The sequence below is a fragment of the Sparus aurata genome, chromosome 11 (genome assembly GCF_900880675.1).
Source record: "Sparus aurata chromosome 11, fSpaAur1.1, whole genome shotgun sequence".
Taxonomy (NCBI): Eukaryota; Metazoa; Chordata; class Actinopteri; order Spariformes; family Sparidae; genus Sparus; species Sparus aurata.
This window is the reverse complement of record NC_044197.1, coordinates 17695025-17714697: the sequence shown is the minus strand read 5'-3', so window position 1 is coordinate 17714697 and position 19673 is coordinate 17695025. Positions and strand designations below refer to the sequence as shown.

General features: G+C 40.2%; 1 protein-coding gene across 5 annotated transcripts in view; it reads left to right on the top strand.

Annotated features, from left to right (window-relative positions):
• Nucleotides 1-19673, top strand: part of adgrl2a (adhesion G protein-coupled receptor L2a) — a 207298-nt gene that overhangs the window by 29180 nt on the left and 158445 nt on the right. For 3 of the 5 annotated variants that reach the window (XM_030432607.1, XM_030432606.1, XM_030432605.1), the window contains exon 1: nt 9627-9800. The exons of the other annotated variants lie outside the window; for them this stretch is intronic. The gene's annotated coding sequence lies outside the window, so the exon portion shown is untranslated. Of the gene's footprint in view, nt 1-9626; nt 9801-19673 lie in introns of those variants that run through there. 5 annotated transcript variants of the gene reach the window in all.

The following is a 19673-nucleotide window of genomic DNA, read 5'->3' as shown; positions in this document are numbered from 1 at the left end:
TGATTTTTTTATTCTTAATTTTAGGTTAGTTTAGGATTGTTTTTTGTTTGAAGGGCACAGGCATGGTAACCAATCATCATGCTAACTATCCAGCTATTATGTTTTGGATTATTGCTAATGGGAGCTAACATGCATTGGATATATATACATATATATGAACACAAACTAAATATGTGAACTGAAATTGTTTGAATGACTTTTTAAACTGTCGAGCAGAAACAGTTATTTATATGACACGTTCTTATGTTTTCATTGTATTAACCACTTGCTTTATTTCAGTGGCGCCTTAAAACAAGAACACAACAACATTTGCTCTATTTGGTACCCATAATGCTGTCTGTCAGAGGAGTGACGCCCTCTCACAGTTGTCACAAGTGCTCTGTCTCGTGTCTCCCCTCGGACTGCATTAGTGTCAGCGTGTGCACTGCTCTCCTCATTGTGTGTAATCATTGCTTTGTCTCTGGTGCCCTGACACACACCTCACTGCATGCAACTTCCGCAGTCCCACCAGGTCCCCCCCACCACCAAATCTCTTGCTGTCCCCTGCGCCACTGAGCTGCACTCGCCTCACACCTAAAGGGATTGCTGTCACGTTGAAAAGGCCGGGCTCGCTATGCCTGACAACTTGCGTATTTGTACAAGGCAATGCAAATGTTTCCCCACTGATATTGTTTTGTCACTTAATGGTGACCCCCGCTAGTGTGCCATTAAGAGCCAGGCATTCCACGGTCTCACAGAAACAAGGCATTTCTGTAAACTCGTCCCAATAGAACATTTTCAATACTTGTCCTTCTTGTTATCTGCGTGCCATTGTATGCCGCACAAACCCATTTTCTGCTTTATTCGTCCCCCGCTGCATGATGTTGCTAGGAACCCATGGGGTGGGGGTGGTGGGGGTGGTGGTGACAAGAGCCCTTCACCACTTTCTCACTGAAAACTTTCTGCTTTTGTGTATGGCCTTATTTCTGTGTTAAGATGACACCTGGGAATAATCCCGGGGGTTTCTGACATAAATGGAATTCAAATTAACTGTATTAAATGCTATAATCATAACAGGCATAATAACTATTTCAACTTTGGATATGTTTTGATCATGTCCTTCATTTCGGTTTCCCCTTTGTTCTACACTCAGCTCTAAAAACAGGAGCACGCTTTTGACTAAAGCTGTAAACTGAATCAGATCTCAATTATATATACCAAAATGCACTACAAAGTAAAAAAAAAAATTAATTAAATAAATGAAAACTCTAATTAAAAAAAAATAACACCTTCAATGGAAGTTGAAGTATTTGTTTGTAGCCCTAATTATTCAGAATGTGCAAACTTATATATGATATGACCCAAAAAACACCAGCAGAAAGTCATAACGCGTCTGAAACAATTTACATTTGATATGAACAGTAATAAATCATGCGTTCTACTTTCCATTGCAGCGTGCAACGTATGAGCCATATGGTGCCATATTCCTTTCGCTGCCACATAAGGGATTGGCCTCTCTCCATGGCACACAAAGTTTACCCTGTTACCTGTCACCGTGTCAGCTTTGAGACACTTTGTGTCAGCGATCACTGTCACGAGTCACATGGTTATGAATAAATTCTAGTGGTGACGCTTTGAGCACTTCCCTTCTCTTGGTGGTGCGCTGGCAAAGCTGTCACGAGCTCTTTCGAGTTTCATTTTTAGAAACAATCGCCGGCTGAGGTTTTAAAGCCCAGCTTCGAAACATTTCTTTACGTCATTATTGTAATTTAGCTTGCTCGCTGTTGACAGCTATGGCCATGGTATCATGGTGTTGTGAACTGTGATCAATAAAAACACTCAAAGTTCGAGAACTTGGCTTGTCCTTGAAAGTTAATAACTGTCATTACGTTGTCGAAAGCAATGCGTTTTCACAATCGCAGGGATTTCAAATTGTTTTGCACACCTTCTTTATACGCCGGCATCAAGTTGGGTGTGCGGTGTACGGGTAGGCAAAGCTTTCTTGTCATCCTGTGTAACGTTCACTAAAGGTCAGAAAGATTAATTGAATGTATTCCACTTTTCCATGCGAGTGCTCCACAACAGTGAGAGGCCTTGTCTCCATTTTATGCAAAAGTTGGGGATGTGTCGAGGAAAAAAACAGCGCGCTGTCTGTTGAAGCCTTGCTGCTTTCAAGGACATGCCATACATAACACATAAAATACCTGGGGGGATATGTTTTTTTCCCTTAATAGTACATCTTTTACAGTATATAGAATGAAGTGCATCCTGTTTCGTCCTCTCTTTAGTTAACTGTGAAGACTATGATACTAGCATACTTATGTGGACGCAGTTTCTAAGTAGGTAGAGGAGCCATATGGTGTTGTCTGACATGAAGAAATTAGGCCACCAATGCTGTCTGTTCATTGTCATCAACCTGGCCACCTGCTTTGCTTCTGCAGCGGGTAAACTAGTGTAAACCCCCTCCCTCCCCCCCTCCCTCCCACTGCTGCCTCCCCAGTCCAACTTGTTATATCTTTATAGAACAAGCTCGAACAGGAAACCAAACTATTCAGGGGCAAGTCAGATTTTGGTACAATTAGCTGGAAAGGCCAGCGGAGGTTGGCTGGCCTTCCTCCAGCGGGTTTGTCTAATAATAAAAGTAAACAGATATGTTTGTATGTGGCTTGAGCGTGATGACGCAGATGGCTAGATTGGCCCCTGCCACATCCTTTTTAGGTTGTGTCCTTGACGTAGGAAATTCGGGAGTGTTAGTGCCAAAGCCCGCACACCGAGTGGCCTTACTTTTAAAATGCCATCCAACCGGCAATTTTCTTTTTTTAAACGCAGTAAGCAGGACATTTTTTATCTGCTTTCCTGTGAGACAAGATACACACGAACGTGTCTCACCAGACCCTCCAAGACATCCTCCCTCTCCTCCGGCCACCTCTGCGATGTAATCATTTACTTGAATTTACCGACTTGTGATATGCCGGTGAGAAAACATATGGTGGTACCAAGGCACAGACTATCAGTCAGCAGACAGTTACTTAGGTCGCATTACAAGCTGCCGGGTCCCACTCAGAATAGACATTTAAAGCAGACCTCAATGCCGGGAGAACAACCTCCGGGGACAGACTACACACTCTTCCTGAGGCACTTAATTTTTTTCGGTGTCTGAATTAATTTTTCATCATTGTGCTCCAGACTCAGTGAGGCTCCATGGTTTCACTGATCTACAGTGCAGCGAACTGTCATATCCATTTGGCAAGAACTCACAGGCTACACCCAGCTGCTATGTTTGTGGCTTCGGTACGATGATACAGATAGTTATTTAGATTGTCCTCTGTCGTATCAGCTCAGTCTGTCCTTGACTTTTTGGATGCTGGGAAAAAGTGCCAAAGCCCACACAACACCAGGCAGCTTTGGTTTTTAAAACCCCTTCCAACTAATTCTTAACTCTTTGATGCCAACACTGAATTCCATCACATTTTACTGCTAGTTCTGCTGTGAATGTTCACCAAAAAACCCCAAAATGAAGTCACTAAATAATTTTATAGCATATTGTCAATACGTTTGTGTCTTGTGAAAGCAGTGTTATGTTTAATTTCTGTCATCTGCCACTGAAAGCTCGAAAGAGGCTTGTCAGAACAGCTTTTGGTCCAGACACAAGATGGATATTGGCACGTGTCTCAGCCACCGGGTGAAAATTGTTAAAAGGTCTCCTCAGTTGATTTGGCCCCATCAATTGTCAACAAGTCTTCTAGGCCTTTGCTTGAACCTTGAATGTGCTGGATTCCGGCCTCGTTCTGGTTTTGCAGGGAGGTTTTTACTCACCGCGGCCCCACGGAGCCTGAGGAAGGATTAAAGATTGATGAGAGCTCTCAGAATCAGTTTATTGCTCCAGAGATCCTCGCATGTGTTATGAGTGGGAAGATTGTGTTGCTGTTTTGCCTCATAGAAGTTCATGAGGCTGGCACAGCACTCAAGTGTTTGACAATCAAGGTTGGATTGTTTTTGTTTTTTTTGTTTTTTTCTTTTTGGTTTTGTTTTTTTTCTTCCCTCACAGCAGATAGCCTTTGGATTGCCAGAGAGCTGTGAGTAGGCAACAATACAGTGTATTCTGATGAGAAATGTGATGAAATGCTCGCTATATCAGGAGGAGAGGCTTTCATATTGCCACAGCCTCATGCATTTTGCCTGACTTCAAAGTTGATAAGGGCTACACTGACTCACAATTGCAGATAATACCTGGACCAGCTTGAATAAATTCTCACTTTTGCCCCTTTGCTGCACTACATCTGTCTGAAAGGAGCACGGAGTGTATCAGTTCAGCCTCACTGGAGAAATATAATGCATTTCAATACAGCTGGATTTGGAGGTACTTATGTTTGGACTCTGTTAGGTGCTGTTTATGAACTCTCATGAGAACGGGCAATGCGAAGAGAAGTTAGTGAGCCCTGACACTGAAACTAGTTTAACATTTTCCAACAGTTGTTGCCGCCCATTTGTAAGGCATTTTAAATTTTTTGCACAAGCCAACCCGAGTGGAACAGTGGAAATTAAAAAGAAAAAAAAGAAACATCTATATATTGCATACAAACAAAAAAAGGTTGGCTTAGGCAGGGAAAAGCAAACGTCCACTAAATGTTCTGCCACGAAAAAAGGGGAATGAGAAATTGTGTCAGACTAAGACATCAGATGTGCGTGGCAATGAATACAAGACAAAAAAATAAATGCCATCATTCTCTCTCGTTTTGTGTTTGTTCGAGATATCCTTAAACAGCACGGACTGCGCTCTTTTAATTGGATCAGATCATTTCGCCTCCTTTTAATGTTCACCTTGATGCTTCTCATATTTGCGTTTGCGATTTTTGTTTGTGACGTGATGAGTGGGTAAACTAGCATTCATTTTGTCATTGGTGCAAATGAATGGGCATTCCTCTCAGACCACAGCCACAGATGCATTAAAGATGAAATTTGTCTTAAAATTTAAAGGCCTTTTATTTCCCTCTTCGCCGACAATTAAATTCGCTGCATTGTGTTGAGCGTGAATGTTCGTTCTCAGGGTAAGAAAAAAAAAAAAAAAAACATAAAAAAAAAGAAAAACCCTCAATGTCCATTTACTGTCTTTTCTGGAGCTTTTAACCACATCTCACAGTATCAATCAGCAGACAGAGTTAACTCATCATCATCATGTAATTTAAGTTACTATTGTGGTCCCACTGAGGGTTGTGATACCCATGGTCTAATTGCTTTTTTTTTGTTTCAGGTTTTTCAGGTTTCCACCCTGTCACATATTGAATATTAACATAAAATATGGTCTGTCACTGACTTCAATTTAAATATGTCGGCAAAAACTCATATCAGTCAAGCCTTAATGGATACACTTGAAGGAGACCTGGAGCAGTGATAGAAATCTCTGTGGGGACGAATAACAGGCTGTATTACAACACGTTAATTTTTTGGTGTTGAGTTTAATTTTTCATCCATGTGCTATAGACTCAGCATGGCTCCGTGGTTTCACTGATGAACAGTGGAGCAAACTGTCATCTCCATTTGGCAACTACTCACAAGCTACACCCAGCTGCATCCTACGACACGGGGTGCAAGGGGAGAAGGGGGGCCCTGCTAACAACACAGGGCTTTATTACCTGGGAAATTAATGATCTGAGAGACTAAGATGTAATGGCTGAACCATCTGCAAGAAATCATCCTGGAGAGGACCTATCCCCTTTCCTATCTGTAGCTTTCTATTCAGCCGCAATGCTCCAGAAACATAAATCAGTGAGCTAATTCATACTGTTAGGGTGAAGACACCACAGTTAGCAAACACAACGTTGTGATTGATTACCTGCAATTATAGTTTAGCAGGCTAAGTGAAGTTATGTTTATTTTTTTCGTTTTTTTCAGGCTGTTGATGTTTTTTAACTTGTAATTTATGGATGTTATTACTGACTGACATTAGGAAATATATGATCTGAAAATACGGATGTCCTGATGATTTTGTTTGTGTTCTTCAAATTTTTTCTTAGAATACTTTGTGACCTTTTGAAAGTATGCTGCTTACTGCAGTGTGAGTAACTGGGAGAAGACTGGAGCTCGATGAAGTTGTAGTTGATGTCATTACTGGTGCAGGCCTGGTTTCTATGGAATGGTAGAGCTGGGTGATTGATGATTGGCTGACAGGGAGTGGGAAAGAGCCAATAGGATCAAAAAGCTTTATGTGTGGAGCGCACGCGCACCAGTGGTAAGCGAATAAGCACCCCCTGTTGCACCGCTGTAGAATTTACCCTCCTGGCTCCATCTCCAGCCCTGCTGGGGTGCGCTAGTCCACAGTTGTTAGAGATTATAACCTACAGTATCGGGCCACAATGCCGCGAGGCCTCAACAGTATTCTACTTTAACAGCAGATTTACTCCATAAACCCAGAGGATCCTGTAGTTGGATTTTGTTGCATTGCTACTGTACATTCATGATCTGTTCTGTGAAGTAGGCATTGTGAGCGCAGAGTCGGGAGAAAGGACTTGATGAAAATCAGGCATTTGCACCATGGCAGGGAGAGAAAAAAAAAAAAAGCTTTGGCCTTTCACAGCGAAATTTGATAGGATTATGCAGATGATCGCACTGCGGGAACAGAGCCTGACACCAAACTTTGTCCAACTCTATTAATTGCCACAAGAGTCCGTACAGTATTTGCAGAATTTTAAATATAACAATTTAGTCCTTCGAAAGGCCATTTTGCCCAAGATTAAATAATATGTTATTAATTTGATAAATTCCATTATTGCCTATTAACTATTCAAACAAGGTGTTAAATCATTTGCCAACTCGTGAGGAGAGGAAATGAAATGGTTTGGTCAGATTTAAGAAAAAAAAAAAAAAGAAAACTGCTTTCAGCGGCGGTGGAAGTGTTTCCTCACCGACAGCATCCTGACTCCTCTCTTGTAGGTTTGACATCTCGGAGCTCCACGTGACAGACATCTTCAGCCCCTCCAGACCATTCCACGCTTTTTCTTTTCTAAACTGAGATGGTGTCGTAGCTGCTGTTTATCACAAGTCTCGCGAACACATCCTCACCTAGGACTTTTAATTGACCTGTTAGCCAGACTGCCGTTCAGCCCTTTATACTGTACATGTCCCCTCAGCTGACAGGGTGCAGAGCCAGGAGGTTCCTCATATGAAAAGCTCTGACCTTTCTTTTGTGGTGCGATCAAATGGGGCTGCCTTGGTCCTTGGCTCTGAATAATTAATTCCTCCCCTCAGTAGGAGTGTTTGCTAAACAGTGGGGTCCTCTGCAGTTCACTTTTTCTGCACCACTGCCACTGCACCCTAGGGGAGGGACGAGTGTACGCTTTAGTCAGACTTAAGATGTGCCTTTCAGAGAAAAGAGAGACAGTCAGGAGATATTGTAAACCCTCTCTTACCCCCACTTTTTTTTTGTCTCTACAGAGAAAAGACAACTGCATACAAAGAGAGGTAGTGAGCAAACTTTGCATAATTCCTTGCTCGGTTTTTTGTGCTATTTACAACAGTGGGACTATTTGTAGGCCAAATTAGTTCAAATTGGGACTCACTGCATTTCTTTAGTTTTAGAGATTAGGCTTCTCATCAGAGCAGTGCGTGTGTGTGTTTGTGTGTGTCCGCTTATCCAAATTTTTGTGTAATGTCATCTTACTTGCTAATGCTCCCATGACAGGAGGTTAATTTTTTTTTTTTTTGTGCGAGTCCTACTGTCATGGTCAGCCCTGGAGTGGATTGGTTTGCAGGACAGCCCAAACCTAAACCATTTGTTACTTTTGCCATCCTACAAACCAATCCCCTGTGAGGGGGTCCTAATGTTACGCCCCCTACTGCATTTGCCTCGTAACAGTGTCATCTCAACCCCGGGTATACACCCTTTCATCATCCATAGAGGAATAATATAATGTAGGTAGATGCTCCTGAACCGTCCTCCACTGGCGGTGTGTGTGACAGCCACTTTGATCTCAATGTGAGAGGCTGAAGCTCCAGGAGAAATTATCAATGAGATGGGGAAAGAGAGAGTGACGGGAAAAAGGAGGAGGTGGGAGCTGTGCACAGTAGTGTGGTATGATACATGTGTGTGTGTGTGTGTGTTGGGGGATGTTAAAAGTGGCCCATCCAATTAGAAAGTGGCATTTATTATTTAGCGCAGATGGCCTGTGAGTGTAAGCAAAATGAAAAGAAAATGGTGTCGCAACATTTATAAAACAGTTATTATATACGATTCAGCCGGCTTAAATGATAAAACACGCAATAGGAGTCGCTTTTGTCGCAAACTTATTTCCAAACTGTCACGTCCCTCTGCACCCTGCAAACATCCAGCTCAGTGCATGCAAGGGGGCAGTGCAGGACTTCATTAGAGGAGAGACAAACCCCTCACTGCTTAACGTCCATGAAAGCTCCATTCAAGCTAAACCCTGTGATGAAGTATTAGCGGTGATCCAGCCCCACACTGGGTCTGCGTGAAAGCCAGTGGACTCTGTCACAGAATGAATGACAGCCTAACCTATTTTTCAGTAGCGAAATGTCAGCTGATCAAACTTTCCACAGAACAACAACAACAACGTATTTTTAGTGTGTGCCATCGCAAAATGGTGATGTGATGATGCAATCCTTGTTTATTTATTCATTAAAACAAGCAAGTGTTTTTTTTTTCTTTTTTTCTTTTTTTGTCTTGAGTATCCCATTTCTACAAAGTATATTTTTTTGAACACTGCTGCTCTTATGAATGAGATATACACACAGTGCATGGCATCTTGTTAGAACTACATAAACAACAAAACTATGTGATGTAACATGCAAAAATATAGTGTTGAGTAGAAAAGTTTTTTAATAGGAAAAACAAAAAAGGCTACCTCCAGAACAAGCTGGGAGGTGGACCTGAAGTAAAGCTTATTTTATCAAGCTATGCTTATTAAATACATGTATATGAACTATCGCCAATTGCTGCTTAAAGAAAAAGTGTGAATCCTTCAAATTTACACAAAAATTTAAATATGAAGCCAAAAATTTCAACAGTGTCTCCTGCCACAGCAAAAAACTTAAAAGGGGACTTTGACTGACCTACTAATTACTGCCAAAAGAAAACACATATAAATCTCATAGAGCTACAGTATATCCAGTATCCATACCTGAAAAAAGAGGAAAGCTTTTTCAAAAGAAAAACCTCTAAGAACTAAAAAGAGAAACAAAAAACACAGCTGTGAAACGTAAAGCAATGCACTGCCTTTTACAAAACTAAGGGAAAAACTCTACTTGGCACATCTGCATATGAAAAATTGCAGTGTAATGAAGACATATTAACCCACAGAAATGTTATTACGGGCGAAGGGAGGGGATTGTTTTTTCACGGGGAGATCAGAGATGGTGCTGTCCTCTCAGAGTTGCTTTTAGTCCTGATCTCATCTGTTTGGCATGAAGGGGGAGCTGTGGCTCCTCCTGTCTGACCAAGGTTACAGCTCCGGGGTTCACGGTGTGCCTTGCACATTTTCTCACACTTTTCTGGCTGCGCTTTGCCACATTGATTTAAATGTATCTGTTGAGGGGAAAATAATCAATGCAAATTCCCTGGCAGCGCAGCCAACAAATAAGACATGTCTGATTCATCAAGCGGACATTGCTATAAAGACCACGCTCACTCCTTTGTCCCATTTCTCTCCCTCTCTCTCCACGTTTCTCTCTCTCACCTCTGGGCCACTTCACCCTTTTTTTACTCGGTTCACCTTTTCTCTGTCTAAAAACTCTTAGCCTGAATTAGTGGAAGGCGCTTTATGCTTATCCATATACCTATGGAACTTCAGCATAGCCATTTAATTAAGGTAGGTGCAAATATACTTATTGGATATTTTAAGTTGCTATTGTCAGTGTTTTTTTTTTTTCATTTGGTGTTACTTAATTTTTTTCGACATTGAAAAAAAAAAAAAAAATCCAATACAACCATTTTGTTATTTTGGTATAGGTTTCCAGCGTATTCTCAAAAATATTTAAACGTGTCAATAATTAAAACAAATGTCATTGTTTATCAGAGACTGCTAATATGAAACATGCCCCTAGCTTCTGACCACGTTAGAATGAAAGTTAGTCAACATGTTAAACAGGAAGGAAGTCTCACCTGACACCTAACCTTAACATTTTGTTTTGCTCCAGCTTGAACTTGGTCAAATAGTCTGGCTCCTAACAAGGGCAGAGTGTAGCTTGTGTATGTAAATGCACTACATGTGTGAGAGAAATAAAGGCAGGGGCTATTTGGAAATTCCTGTGTGATGAAAGGGAAAGAATACCCCCCCCCCCCAAAAAAAAATGATTAATGTGGTGTTCAGGTACACAGAAGATTGAGTGATCCTGTCATCACACCATATGGTACCAATTTATTCCGGCAAGCATAAGGCAAACTCAGTGGAGGAGCTCTCACGACTGTTCCTCCACCAACCTCCTAAAAGAGAGGAAAAACATAGAAAATGCATATATATATATATATATATATATATATATATATATATATATATATATATATACATATATATACACATTTGTAATGTTTTAAATGAGAACACTGACAAAAGGAGCTTCGAAGACTGCGCCCGAATTTTTGAATTTTTCAGTTAAGTGCTCATGTTATCTGCGCAGTGTTATTTTTAATTTTAAAATGTAATTTATTGTGGAGGTACAGGCTTAGGGAAAGGCCATAAGTAATTGCTTGGGACCTACAGTTAAAATACACTCCCATTATTATCATTATTATTATTGGCATGTTCCTACATTCTCTTTCTTCTTCTTTTTTTTTTCTTTCTTCATGCATGGAAAATTACAGTAGCCACTGTGGTGCAGGCTTGTACTGTAAGTGCAGGGTGTGTAGGACTTAGAATACTGCACCAGCAAGTGTCGTGAGCAACATCTTGCATTTTTCTTGCTCCTCCTCCTCCTCGTCAAATAACAGTGAGGCCAATTCAGATGAAAAATGAAAAATATCTGCCTGTTTTTATATTGATGAGGAAAAATCCTCAAATCTGGACGAGCAGATGCAGAATAGTGGAAGCATTTTCAACAATGCAGCTTATTACTTTGACAGTGACTCGAGAGGTTTCACTCAGGGTACACAGTCAGTCTTTTAAATATAGCCAGGTACGAGACAGAAATGTAGTTTGGATCTGACAAGCCTGTCAAATCAGGCTGAGGGCTGTAATTTGACATGGTTTGTTCATCCTCTAGCACTTAAATAGGGTATTTCCCCCCCCCCCCCAGAAATAGATATTGTGAAATACTCACTCACCTAAAAGTAACTCCACAAGACGTATTTTAGGTGCAGTAATTCAAGCAGCAGTGTAAATATTAGAAGTCAAATTAATCTTGTTGCTAGAGTATTGTTTTTTTATCCCAAAAATCATTAGAATGATGCGATTTGCGTATTTTATCGTTGTTGTTGTTGCTGTATTCATGCTTATATTTATATCTTTTAAAATAAACTATTCAGTGAGATATGACAGCTGCAGTGGGGATGGTGTTCTTTCACTTGGCAGCCTATACAGTCCTTGACATTTTGTGACGTTTTCCTGAGATGCACCGAGTGCAGCTCCTTTTGAGCCACGTGACTTGGGTATCTCCTTCTAATGCTGCTCAAACACGACTTTCAACTCTCTAATCTCCCATCTCGAAGTCATAAGCGGAAATGAGTGTTTTTGGAAAATGCAGATGCCACTGGCAGAGGGGGAAACAGGTTAGGGAGCTGGACTCCGACCACTTTTCTTTTCCACTGCCTTGTTATTTGTCGCCTCACCCCTGCAGGGCATGCTGACAGGAACTGATAAACCTCTTTATGGGCTGAACTGAATTGGCTCCTATTATCCAAGGTGTGGAGCTGCTCAATGGTGGAAATAAAAGACTTTATCCACTGCCCATCTGCCCACCCGTCACTCTCTGCCCAGTTTTCGGGATTCCATGAAGCTGTATCCCATTTGTGCTTGTATTAGTCGTATATAGCTGAAAAAAAAACAAAAAAAACAACAACAACGCTAACCTCGTTGGAGAGAAATATATTTTTTTTGCCAAATGCTTCATTTGAATACTGGCCTAATAGCTACAGCGTTTGCCATGAAAAATAAATTGCTGTCATAAAAATATTTTAATATAGGGGTGTAACTGCAGTTGTAGTGTATGGGTGTATATTTGGGGCAACACTGAACAGGGTAAAGGGATTTGCTGATAGAGGAATAGAGCCAGTCTCTAATGTTTGACTTGTAATCAAGGACGTAAAACCCAGGAAATCTTTGAAAAGTCATTCTTGTGGCTTTTGGCTCTCCTAAAGTGATTCTACTGGCGTCATATCACCGCAACAGTGTTTGTTTAAAGGATAATGCTATTGTAGCACTGCTTGATATTAATCGCAGAGAAGCACACAACATTAGGTTAGGTGCCATTATTTAAAACACATTTCTTATTTATTTATTTTTTTATTTTTTTTACCGATTTTTAACCATAAATTAATTGGGCCAACAGTTTATAAATTAGACTGCTGATTTCTTTAAAGAAAATAATCAGGTTTATTTATGAAAATGTGGGAGAATTGGATGGGGATTTTCTGTTACTCATTCATTCTAGGTTCAGTGAAAATATATTTCTGCAACCCCGTTATTAATCTACTCTGTACTGTGTTGTAACTGTGGGCTTTTTCACCATATTTAATATGATCTTTATCACGTTTGAGCCTCCACACGTGAAGAGAATACTACCCAGGCTGTTTTTACATGAATGGTGTGACAGCTAACCAATCACGGAAAACGGTGAAAACAACACTTATTGAATTAGTGTGTATAAGGAGTGTTGGTGAACAGATTGCAGAAAATCTATAATTTATTTGTAAGTGTGTGTGTGTGTGTGTGTGTGTGTGTGTGTGTGTGTGTGTGTGCGTGTGTGTGTGTGAATGTGTGGATTATGAACATATATTTTATGTATTTATTCATACATAATGAGAGATATGTTTATAGATATTTGTTATGTATATCGCAAGATAAATAGATAGATAGATTAATAGATAAAACATAGATAGATGCAAAACATACCTGAAAAACCTGACCTGCAAAGACGGAATATTTTGAAGAAAGTGGATGTAGGCCAAGAAAAAGCAATGACTGGTAAGAGTTGTAGGTGTATTGGCGTACATTATTTATTGATCAGCACCAATCTGAACTGAATGTAGGTTGACTCTGAACTGCTAAGTCACTAACCAGCATCTCCAAGATGACATTTGGGTCTGATTATCAGGTTCTAATCACTGCACTGTCTTTATAAAAATGCAAAGATGCAACATGACAGTTAAAAACATGCTGCACTCAAAACATATGGCAGCCTAAAGGCTGAGACATGTATAGCTAATTCAATGTCTGCTAAGTGCAGGAGAATCACTGTCTCAGTGACTTGAGTCTTAGATTTGTGCTAATTCTGCGGTTCGGAGATTGTTTTATTTTCCTGATGTTTACTTTCAAGTTTCCCCATGCAGTGCATCAGGTCTGAATCACACTAGAATAAATTGAACATCACACAGTGTACAGCTTCTTGCTCATTTAAATGCAAAGAGGTCCTATTCTTGATTATAGGGCCACCTGAAAATAAGTGACTAAGGGTTGCAGAGTTTCTTAAGCCGTTGCATAAATTGAGTGATTTGTAGGTGTCATTTGTGAGCTATATTTAATGCTCTGTTACTACTCAAACACTTGAGTCACCTTGAAATTATATAACTATCTATCAGAAATGCTGTAGATGTGTAATTGTTCTTCTGAAAGGGATGAATCTGGCATTAAATTAAGCTGACTGTCTGTGCTCTAAAGTCATCGTTGGAAATCCAAAGAAAAAGAGTACACAGCCAAAAAATCACTTTCTAAATGAATTTGGAGCTCACTGTCGGTCTCTCTATTTCCCCGTACTAGCCAAATAATCATTTTGGGGATAAAACTGGCTGTGATTTGACTTCTATTGCTAAGCTCGAGCAGGCTGGTGTTTTAAGGAACCATACGGTCTCCTGTTTTTCACTTCAAAATAATCAGGCTTTATTAGATTGTGTGTTGATTAATTAGCCCCTGTTTTTACTGCGTATGTCGTGCATTTACAGATGCATTGCTGATTTTGCTTTTAAGCATCACTTTAGAGTAATCAGCAAAAAAGTTCTCTCTCTATAACTTGTCCAAACAGCATTTTTGGTGAAGATGGGTGCTTCATCTGATACCTTTATTTTGTAAAAATGGCACGATGTCTGATCGGGCTTGACAGAATATGAGGCCTTATTAAAGAAAAGTTTACTGTCACTTGATGAGATGACAAATGAGAAGTAAAACTGACATGTCTGCTGAAATGTCAGATTGTTCAAGGTGACTGGAACCACTTACGCTCACTTAATATGAGTGTCAATTGACTGGTTTAAGAAATACAGATGACAAGGATCCAAATCCTCGAGAGGAGAGGGTTAGGCTCTGTGACAGGGAATCTTTCCCCAAAGCCAAGGGTATAATGACTCTGTTTGTAATGGAACAAATAGAGCCAAAGATGGATGTCTAGTTTACTGTAGCGCTATCTGTGGAGCTTTGGACTGCTTTAAGCAAGTTATCAAAGCCATCTGTTTGGGCCTACGGGCCAGGCTGATTAATATAGCCAGGGAGTGAGAACGTCACAAAGGAGCTGAAGTCACAGGAACCAACTTCAATATTTCTTAAACTCATTGAAGGATTTAGCACCTCACTCCACACATTTCGATTTCGATCTTCCACCAAGGTAACATCAAGGATGTAAGAGAAAGGCATGACTACAGGTCACACTGTATCGTTATGGTCTCATTACAGAGTCTGCTTTTCTGTTTTATATTTATTGAGCATCCTGTGGTCTCAATGGGATGGTGTTTGAGAGATGCGCACCTTTGCAAGAAGAAATACGAGTGTGTCTAAGAGGTAGATGGCAAAATTTTGGTCAGCAACGATTGAAGTGGTGGGAAAAATGATGAGGAAAAAAACAGCTCCATGCCAAGACTGCAGGAGTGATTTCTTATATTTTTTTTGGACAAGTAAGCAGCCCAGCACAAGCTAAGTGTTGTGGTAAGAATTTACGGTGTTGTGTCGTATTTAAGTTACAGTTAGTTAGCAATCAGTGAATTACTACATCAGTTATACTGAGCAATTTTAAAACAGCTTCAATCTTATTTGCATTTAGATGGGCATGCTAAATGGGATATTGCACCAGGACACAATATAAAAGCAACACCCAATTCATTGACTCTGCGCTAACCACTCACAAATACATCAATAAAAACAATCACGAGTAGTCCTACACTGCCCATCCTTGCCATTTGAATTATTTCAATTCAATTTAACTGCAGTGTGTCCCACCCTCTCGAGCACCACAACAACATTCAAAGTGCTCAGTGACTTTCTATTTTGGACTAATAATCCAGAAAACAGATTTCCCTTTCAGACCAGTAAGCTAAGCGTCATTGATAGTTAAAGGAAGACATTAGCATGAGTCGGTGGTTAATGACATTGTTTAATGGTGTGTTCACTTTGTTAATATGGCTGACAACACAGACACATTATGCTCGTAACTTTGAGTTGTTGCGAGTTCAATATTTAGAGTCACTTTCAAGGATAAGTTCACAAATGTTCAAATCAGTTTTCAAATGGCTTCCTGTCTGGAGGCTAGTCTACAGGGCAGGTGAACGGGGAGTGATGATTGGGTTAAAAGTGCTAAACATACAGGGCAGATTGCAAGGGAGCAATTACATGGATCTTTTAAAAAATAATTAAACATCCACCAAAGTGATGTAAAATGATGAATATCAACACCAGGAACTGATGTTTCTGAATAATTGCTGACCAGAAACCTTGCAATTGAAGATTACAATACAATAAATAATAAACTTCCCCCCTAAATTTACATGCTGCATATGCGCATGCATGCACATAAAATATCTGTGTGGAACTGGTTATACCGTTGTTGAAGGCTAGCAGCTTCCGTCCCTGAATTAAGAACTCAGATTAACAGAAAACAAACGAGGGTGTATATTTGTTTCTCCTAGGGACCCATGTGACACAGAAATACACATGAAGTGCTCTGATCCTATAGTGAACCTTCAAGATAGCTCAAGTAATTAGTATAATCTCCGTAGGATGCATTCACTCCTCATAGTTAATTATAACAAATTCCCTCTCCATTATCCGCAGTGTGCACGGATCAAATGTTCCGACTGCAGTGGAAAGATAGAAGCATCTGTCACAAGTCTCCGTCTTCACAAATCCTAAGCCCCGTGTGGTCATCGAGAGCTGCATCTCTTACTGATATGGAGTTATCATTTTATCCCTCTATACTACTCTTATTTCTCTAATTGTGGTATTTCAGACTTGGATGCACTCCTCCTCCTTAAAACCTTTTCATGGCATTCAGCGCCCCTCAAAACGCATGATGCACTCAACCTTGAGAATGTATCAATAATTCAAACACATTATCCTCTCGTGATGTAGCTGTCTGAAATTGGGGAGACTGTGTCTGAGGGATAATATTGCACTCTGTCACATCTGACTAGTTGTCACCTGCTGGAGCACAGCTACGCCACGCTAATAGATGCAGAGTCAAAGCAGGCACATTTTCATGATTTGCAGTACTGTAACTGCTGCCCTTTGCAGGAAATGTGCGCGTATAAAATTGACTCTAGTGATGCACCAATCCATTTTTTTATTTATTTTTTGGTCCCAATTCCAATGAGTAAAGCTGTTCCAATTGCTCTGTCATCAGAAGCGCCAATCAACACTTAGGACAGTTTCTCTAAATGTCGCAAAGAGGCCCTAGCGTACTGTGGGGCTCATCCCTGCTGGGGGCAGCAGAAAATGTGCATAGGACGAACAGACTACCGCTAAGCAAATGTCAAAGTGAACTGACTACTTCTGAGTAAACTGACCACAGTGGAGCATGTCTTCTCATGCAATCAGAATATGAAGATTAAGAATTGTTCCGCTGTACTGCTCCATTGAACCGCTCAGTAACAAATGGCTTTACTGGCAGGACCATGCAATTATGTTGTGCTGGTTCAACAAAGAGGGCGCTGCGTATCTGTTCTGAAATCTGCAGGAGGGGAGCTAGTTTAGCTGTTAGCTGTAAGCAGCTAGTGAGCAGCAGAGCGCTGCGGTCCGAACGGCTGCGGGAGCTAACGGCTAACAGAGCTAGTATCTTACGGCGGAGCTAAACACACAGCAGGAGTGAGTGTTTCTTCTGAGAGGAACAAAATGGACAGAAGTACTGACTACAGTTTGGGAGTAAACGTTCTCTGAGTTTGGAGGTACAGAGATTTTACAACATTTGAATAATTTTTCACAAATGCTGCGTCATAGTTTTTTCTAAAATTGCTTTTTTTGCAGTTTACAGAAAAAAATTCTGTTTGTTTTAAACTTATTTCTTTGAATTGATCAAAATAAATGTAGTGGTTTATTTCCTCAACATTTGAACTGTACTTTTGATATGACTCTTAACTAACGACTACAAATGATAACACAGTAAAGTATTACCTCTTGATAGGCGATTGGTGATAGCCAGCGGCCCATACTGCTTCGAGCAATCGCTGATAGGAGCACCCTTACCAATCAACGCCCTTTATTATCGACCATCTGCCAATGCTGAGCCCAATCCACGATTTTTAAGCAACACTTTTGTTCTTTTTTCTACAGATAACAGTGCACAGCTAGTAAAAAGTGGGCCAACATTAAAAAAGGGAAACAATTTCATTATGGCTGAAGAGCATCGGTGTGACCCTGTTGTCACAGGGGCTCTGGGCCAGATTCTGACAACTTTTCATCAATCCCAGCGTGATAAATTCAACATTTGAAGTTAAAATGTGGGAATATTGCTGAATTTTTTAAAAAAACTCAGTGTGTCCCTGCTCGCATGGTTTGATGACGCATGCTGTCATATCATTAACAGAATCTGCTGGCTGCTGTTTATTTGTTCTGTACACTCTGCAGTCGACTCGCGCGCAACACTATGTGGCTGTATTATTTCAAGGGTGTTTTTGACAGATGACATACCTGGAAACGAGCAAGCAAGGTTTTTAAAAACAGGTCGGACCTTACAAAACTGATACTGGTGATTTTTTTGAAACATGGATGAGCCCTGATCCCAATTCTGCAGTTTAAGTGAATAACTCTCTAATGATAATTACTTCTCTGAATATTTATTTTTGTGGCATTACCACCACAGGTTTGTGTGAAAAACATGCAAATTTGGAAACAAAAATGAAATGTTATTACATTAAAAGTGATCGCACTCCAGCATGGAAGGGCTTGAGAAGTGCAATTGGACATTTAAAATATAAGGAAGTTAATAAATAAGATTAGGCAGCTGAAACATTAGTTGGCTTGTGGTTAAATAAGACTAATTCTAATAGAAAACCTCCACCTCCTTTTCTTGCACATGTTGATTGCTGAAGGCAACATAACTCACCACCATCTTGACATTGTTTTCACTCATTTCACTGCACAGTTTCATTGTCAGACCACTGCCTGCTTCTAAAGAAAAGTGTGATAACTAATACTCTGTGCTGAAGTGTTACATTTTTATTCATCTTCTTTTGCAAAATCCCTCTGCTAAATTCACATGTCATTAGACCTACTCTGTGATCTACATTGTACTGTTGTTGCTGCACAGTAAAACCTGCAGTAACTTAAGTGAAACACTTGAGTAAGCTCTTGAATATTTTATTGGGTGTGATGCAAGAGTTTGGTGCTGTTCTCTATCTGTAAAAGGCCATCAATGAAATTCATTATCCAGGGTATCAACTGTATTAAACGATTCGCCGATTGAACGGTGAGGTCTGGAAATCTATTATCTGTTGTCATTTTCGCTGATGAGATAGCAATGGATTTGACTTGACTCTTCAAATTAGATTCATTCATCATTATGGTCGAAAATGAATACAACATTTTCTTGATCAATTTGGCCCCCTCCCAGTAACTTCTGGTACAAGATAACCAAACATGGATAATTAGTAGATATGGGAAATCATTACTCACCGCTAATCACGGTGGAAGTTTGTCGCGTTCATTGTCGTTTCAGTATCAGCACACTTGTGAGACAAGAATATTTCACTGATGTAATGTAATCAGAGATGTGTATCTCTGAGAAGTTTTGGCTCAATTAGTCCTCCTGAACACTCAAGGCTGAGTGCCATGTTAATTTTGTCCTCTACTCAGCACCTGCAGTGCAGTCGACGCGCTCTCTCACAAACTATAATAAGAAAATATTTATGAGGCATATCTTAGAATAGGTTATTCACGAGAGAAACAAATTTTGAGGAATCGGTATTGTCGTGTTTTTTATTTAGATAAATTCATGAAAAAAACTGGAGCGTCCGCGGGGCGATAAACACATTAAGCAGATTACATCAAACATAAACAATCAATGTGGTCTGAATTAGAGAACACAGCCATCCTCATCTTTGTCTATTTGATAATCTTGTTTAGTCTCCTTTCGACAAACAGTCCTGAAAATGAACAGTCACGGAGAGATAATACCGTTAAGTTTCAGTGGGAACGTGCTCTGCCTTCCCTGGGCTGGAAGACATTTGGATGGTCGAGTGAAAAATTGCCCCTGAATTCTGACCAATGAATCGTTTTACACATGCTTTAATGCATTTCATAAATAATCTGCCTGTGAAGGTAATTAGTGCAGGT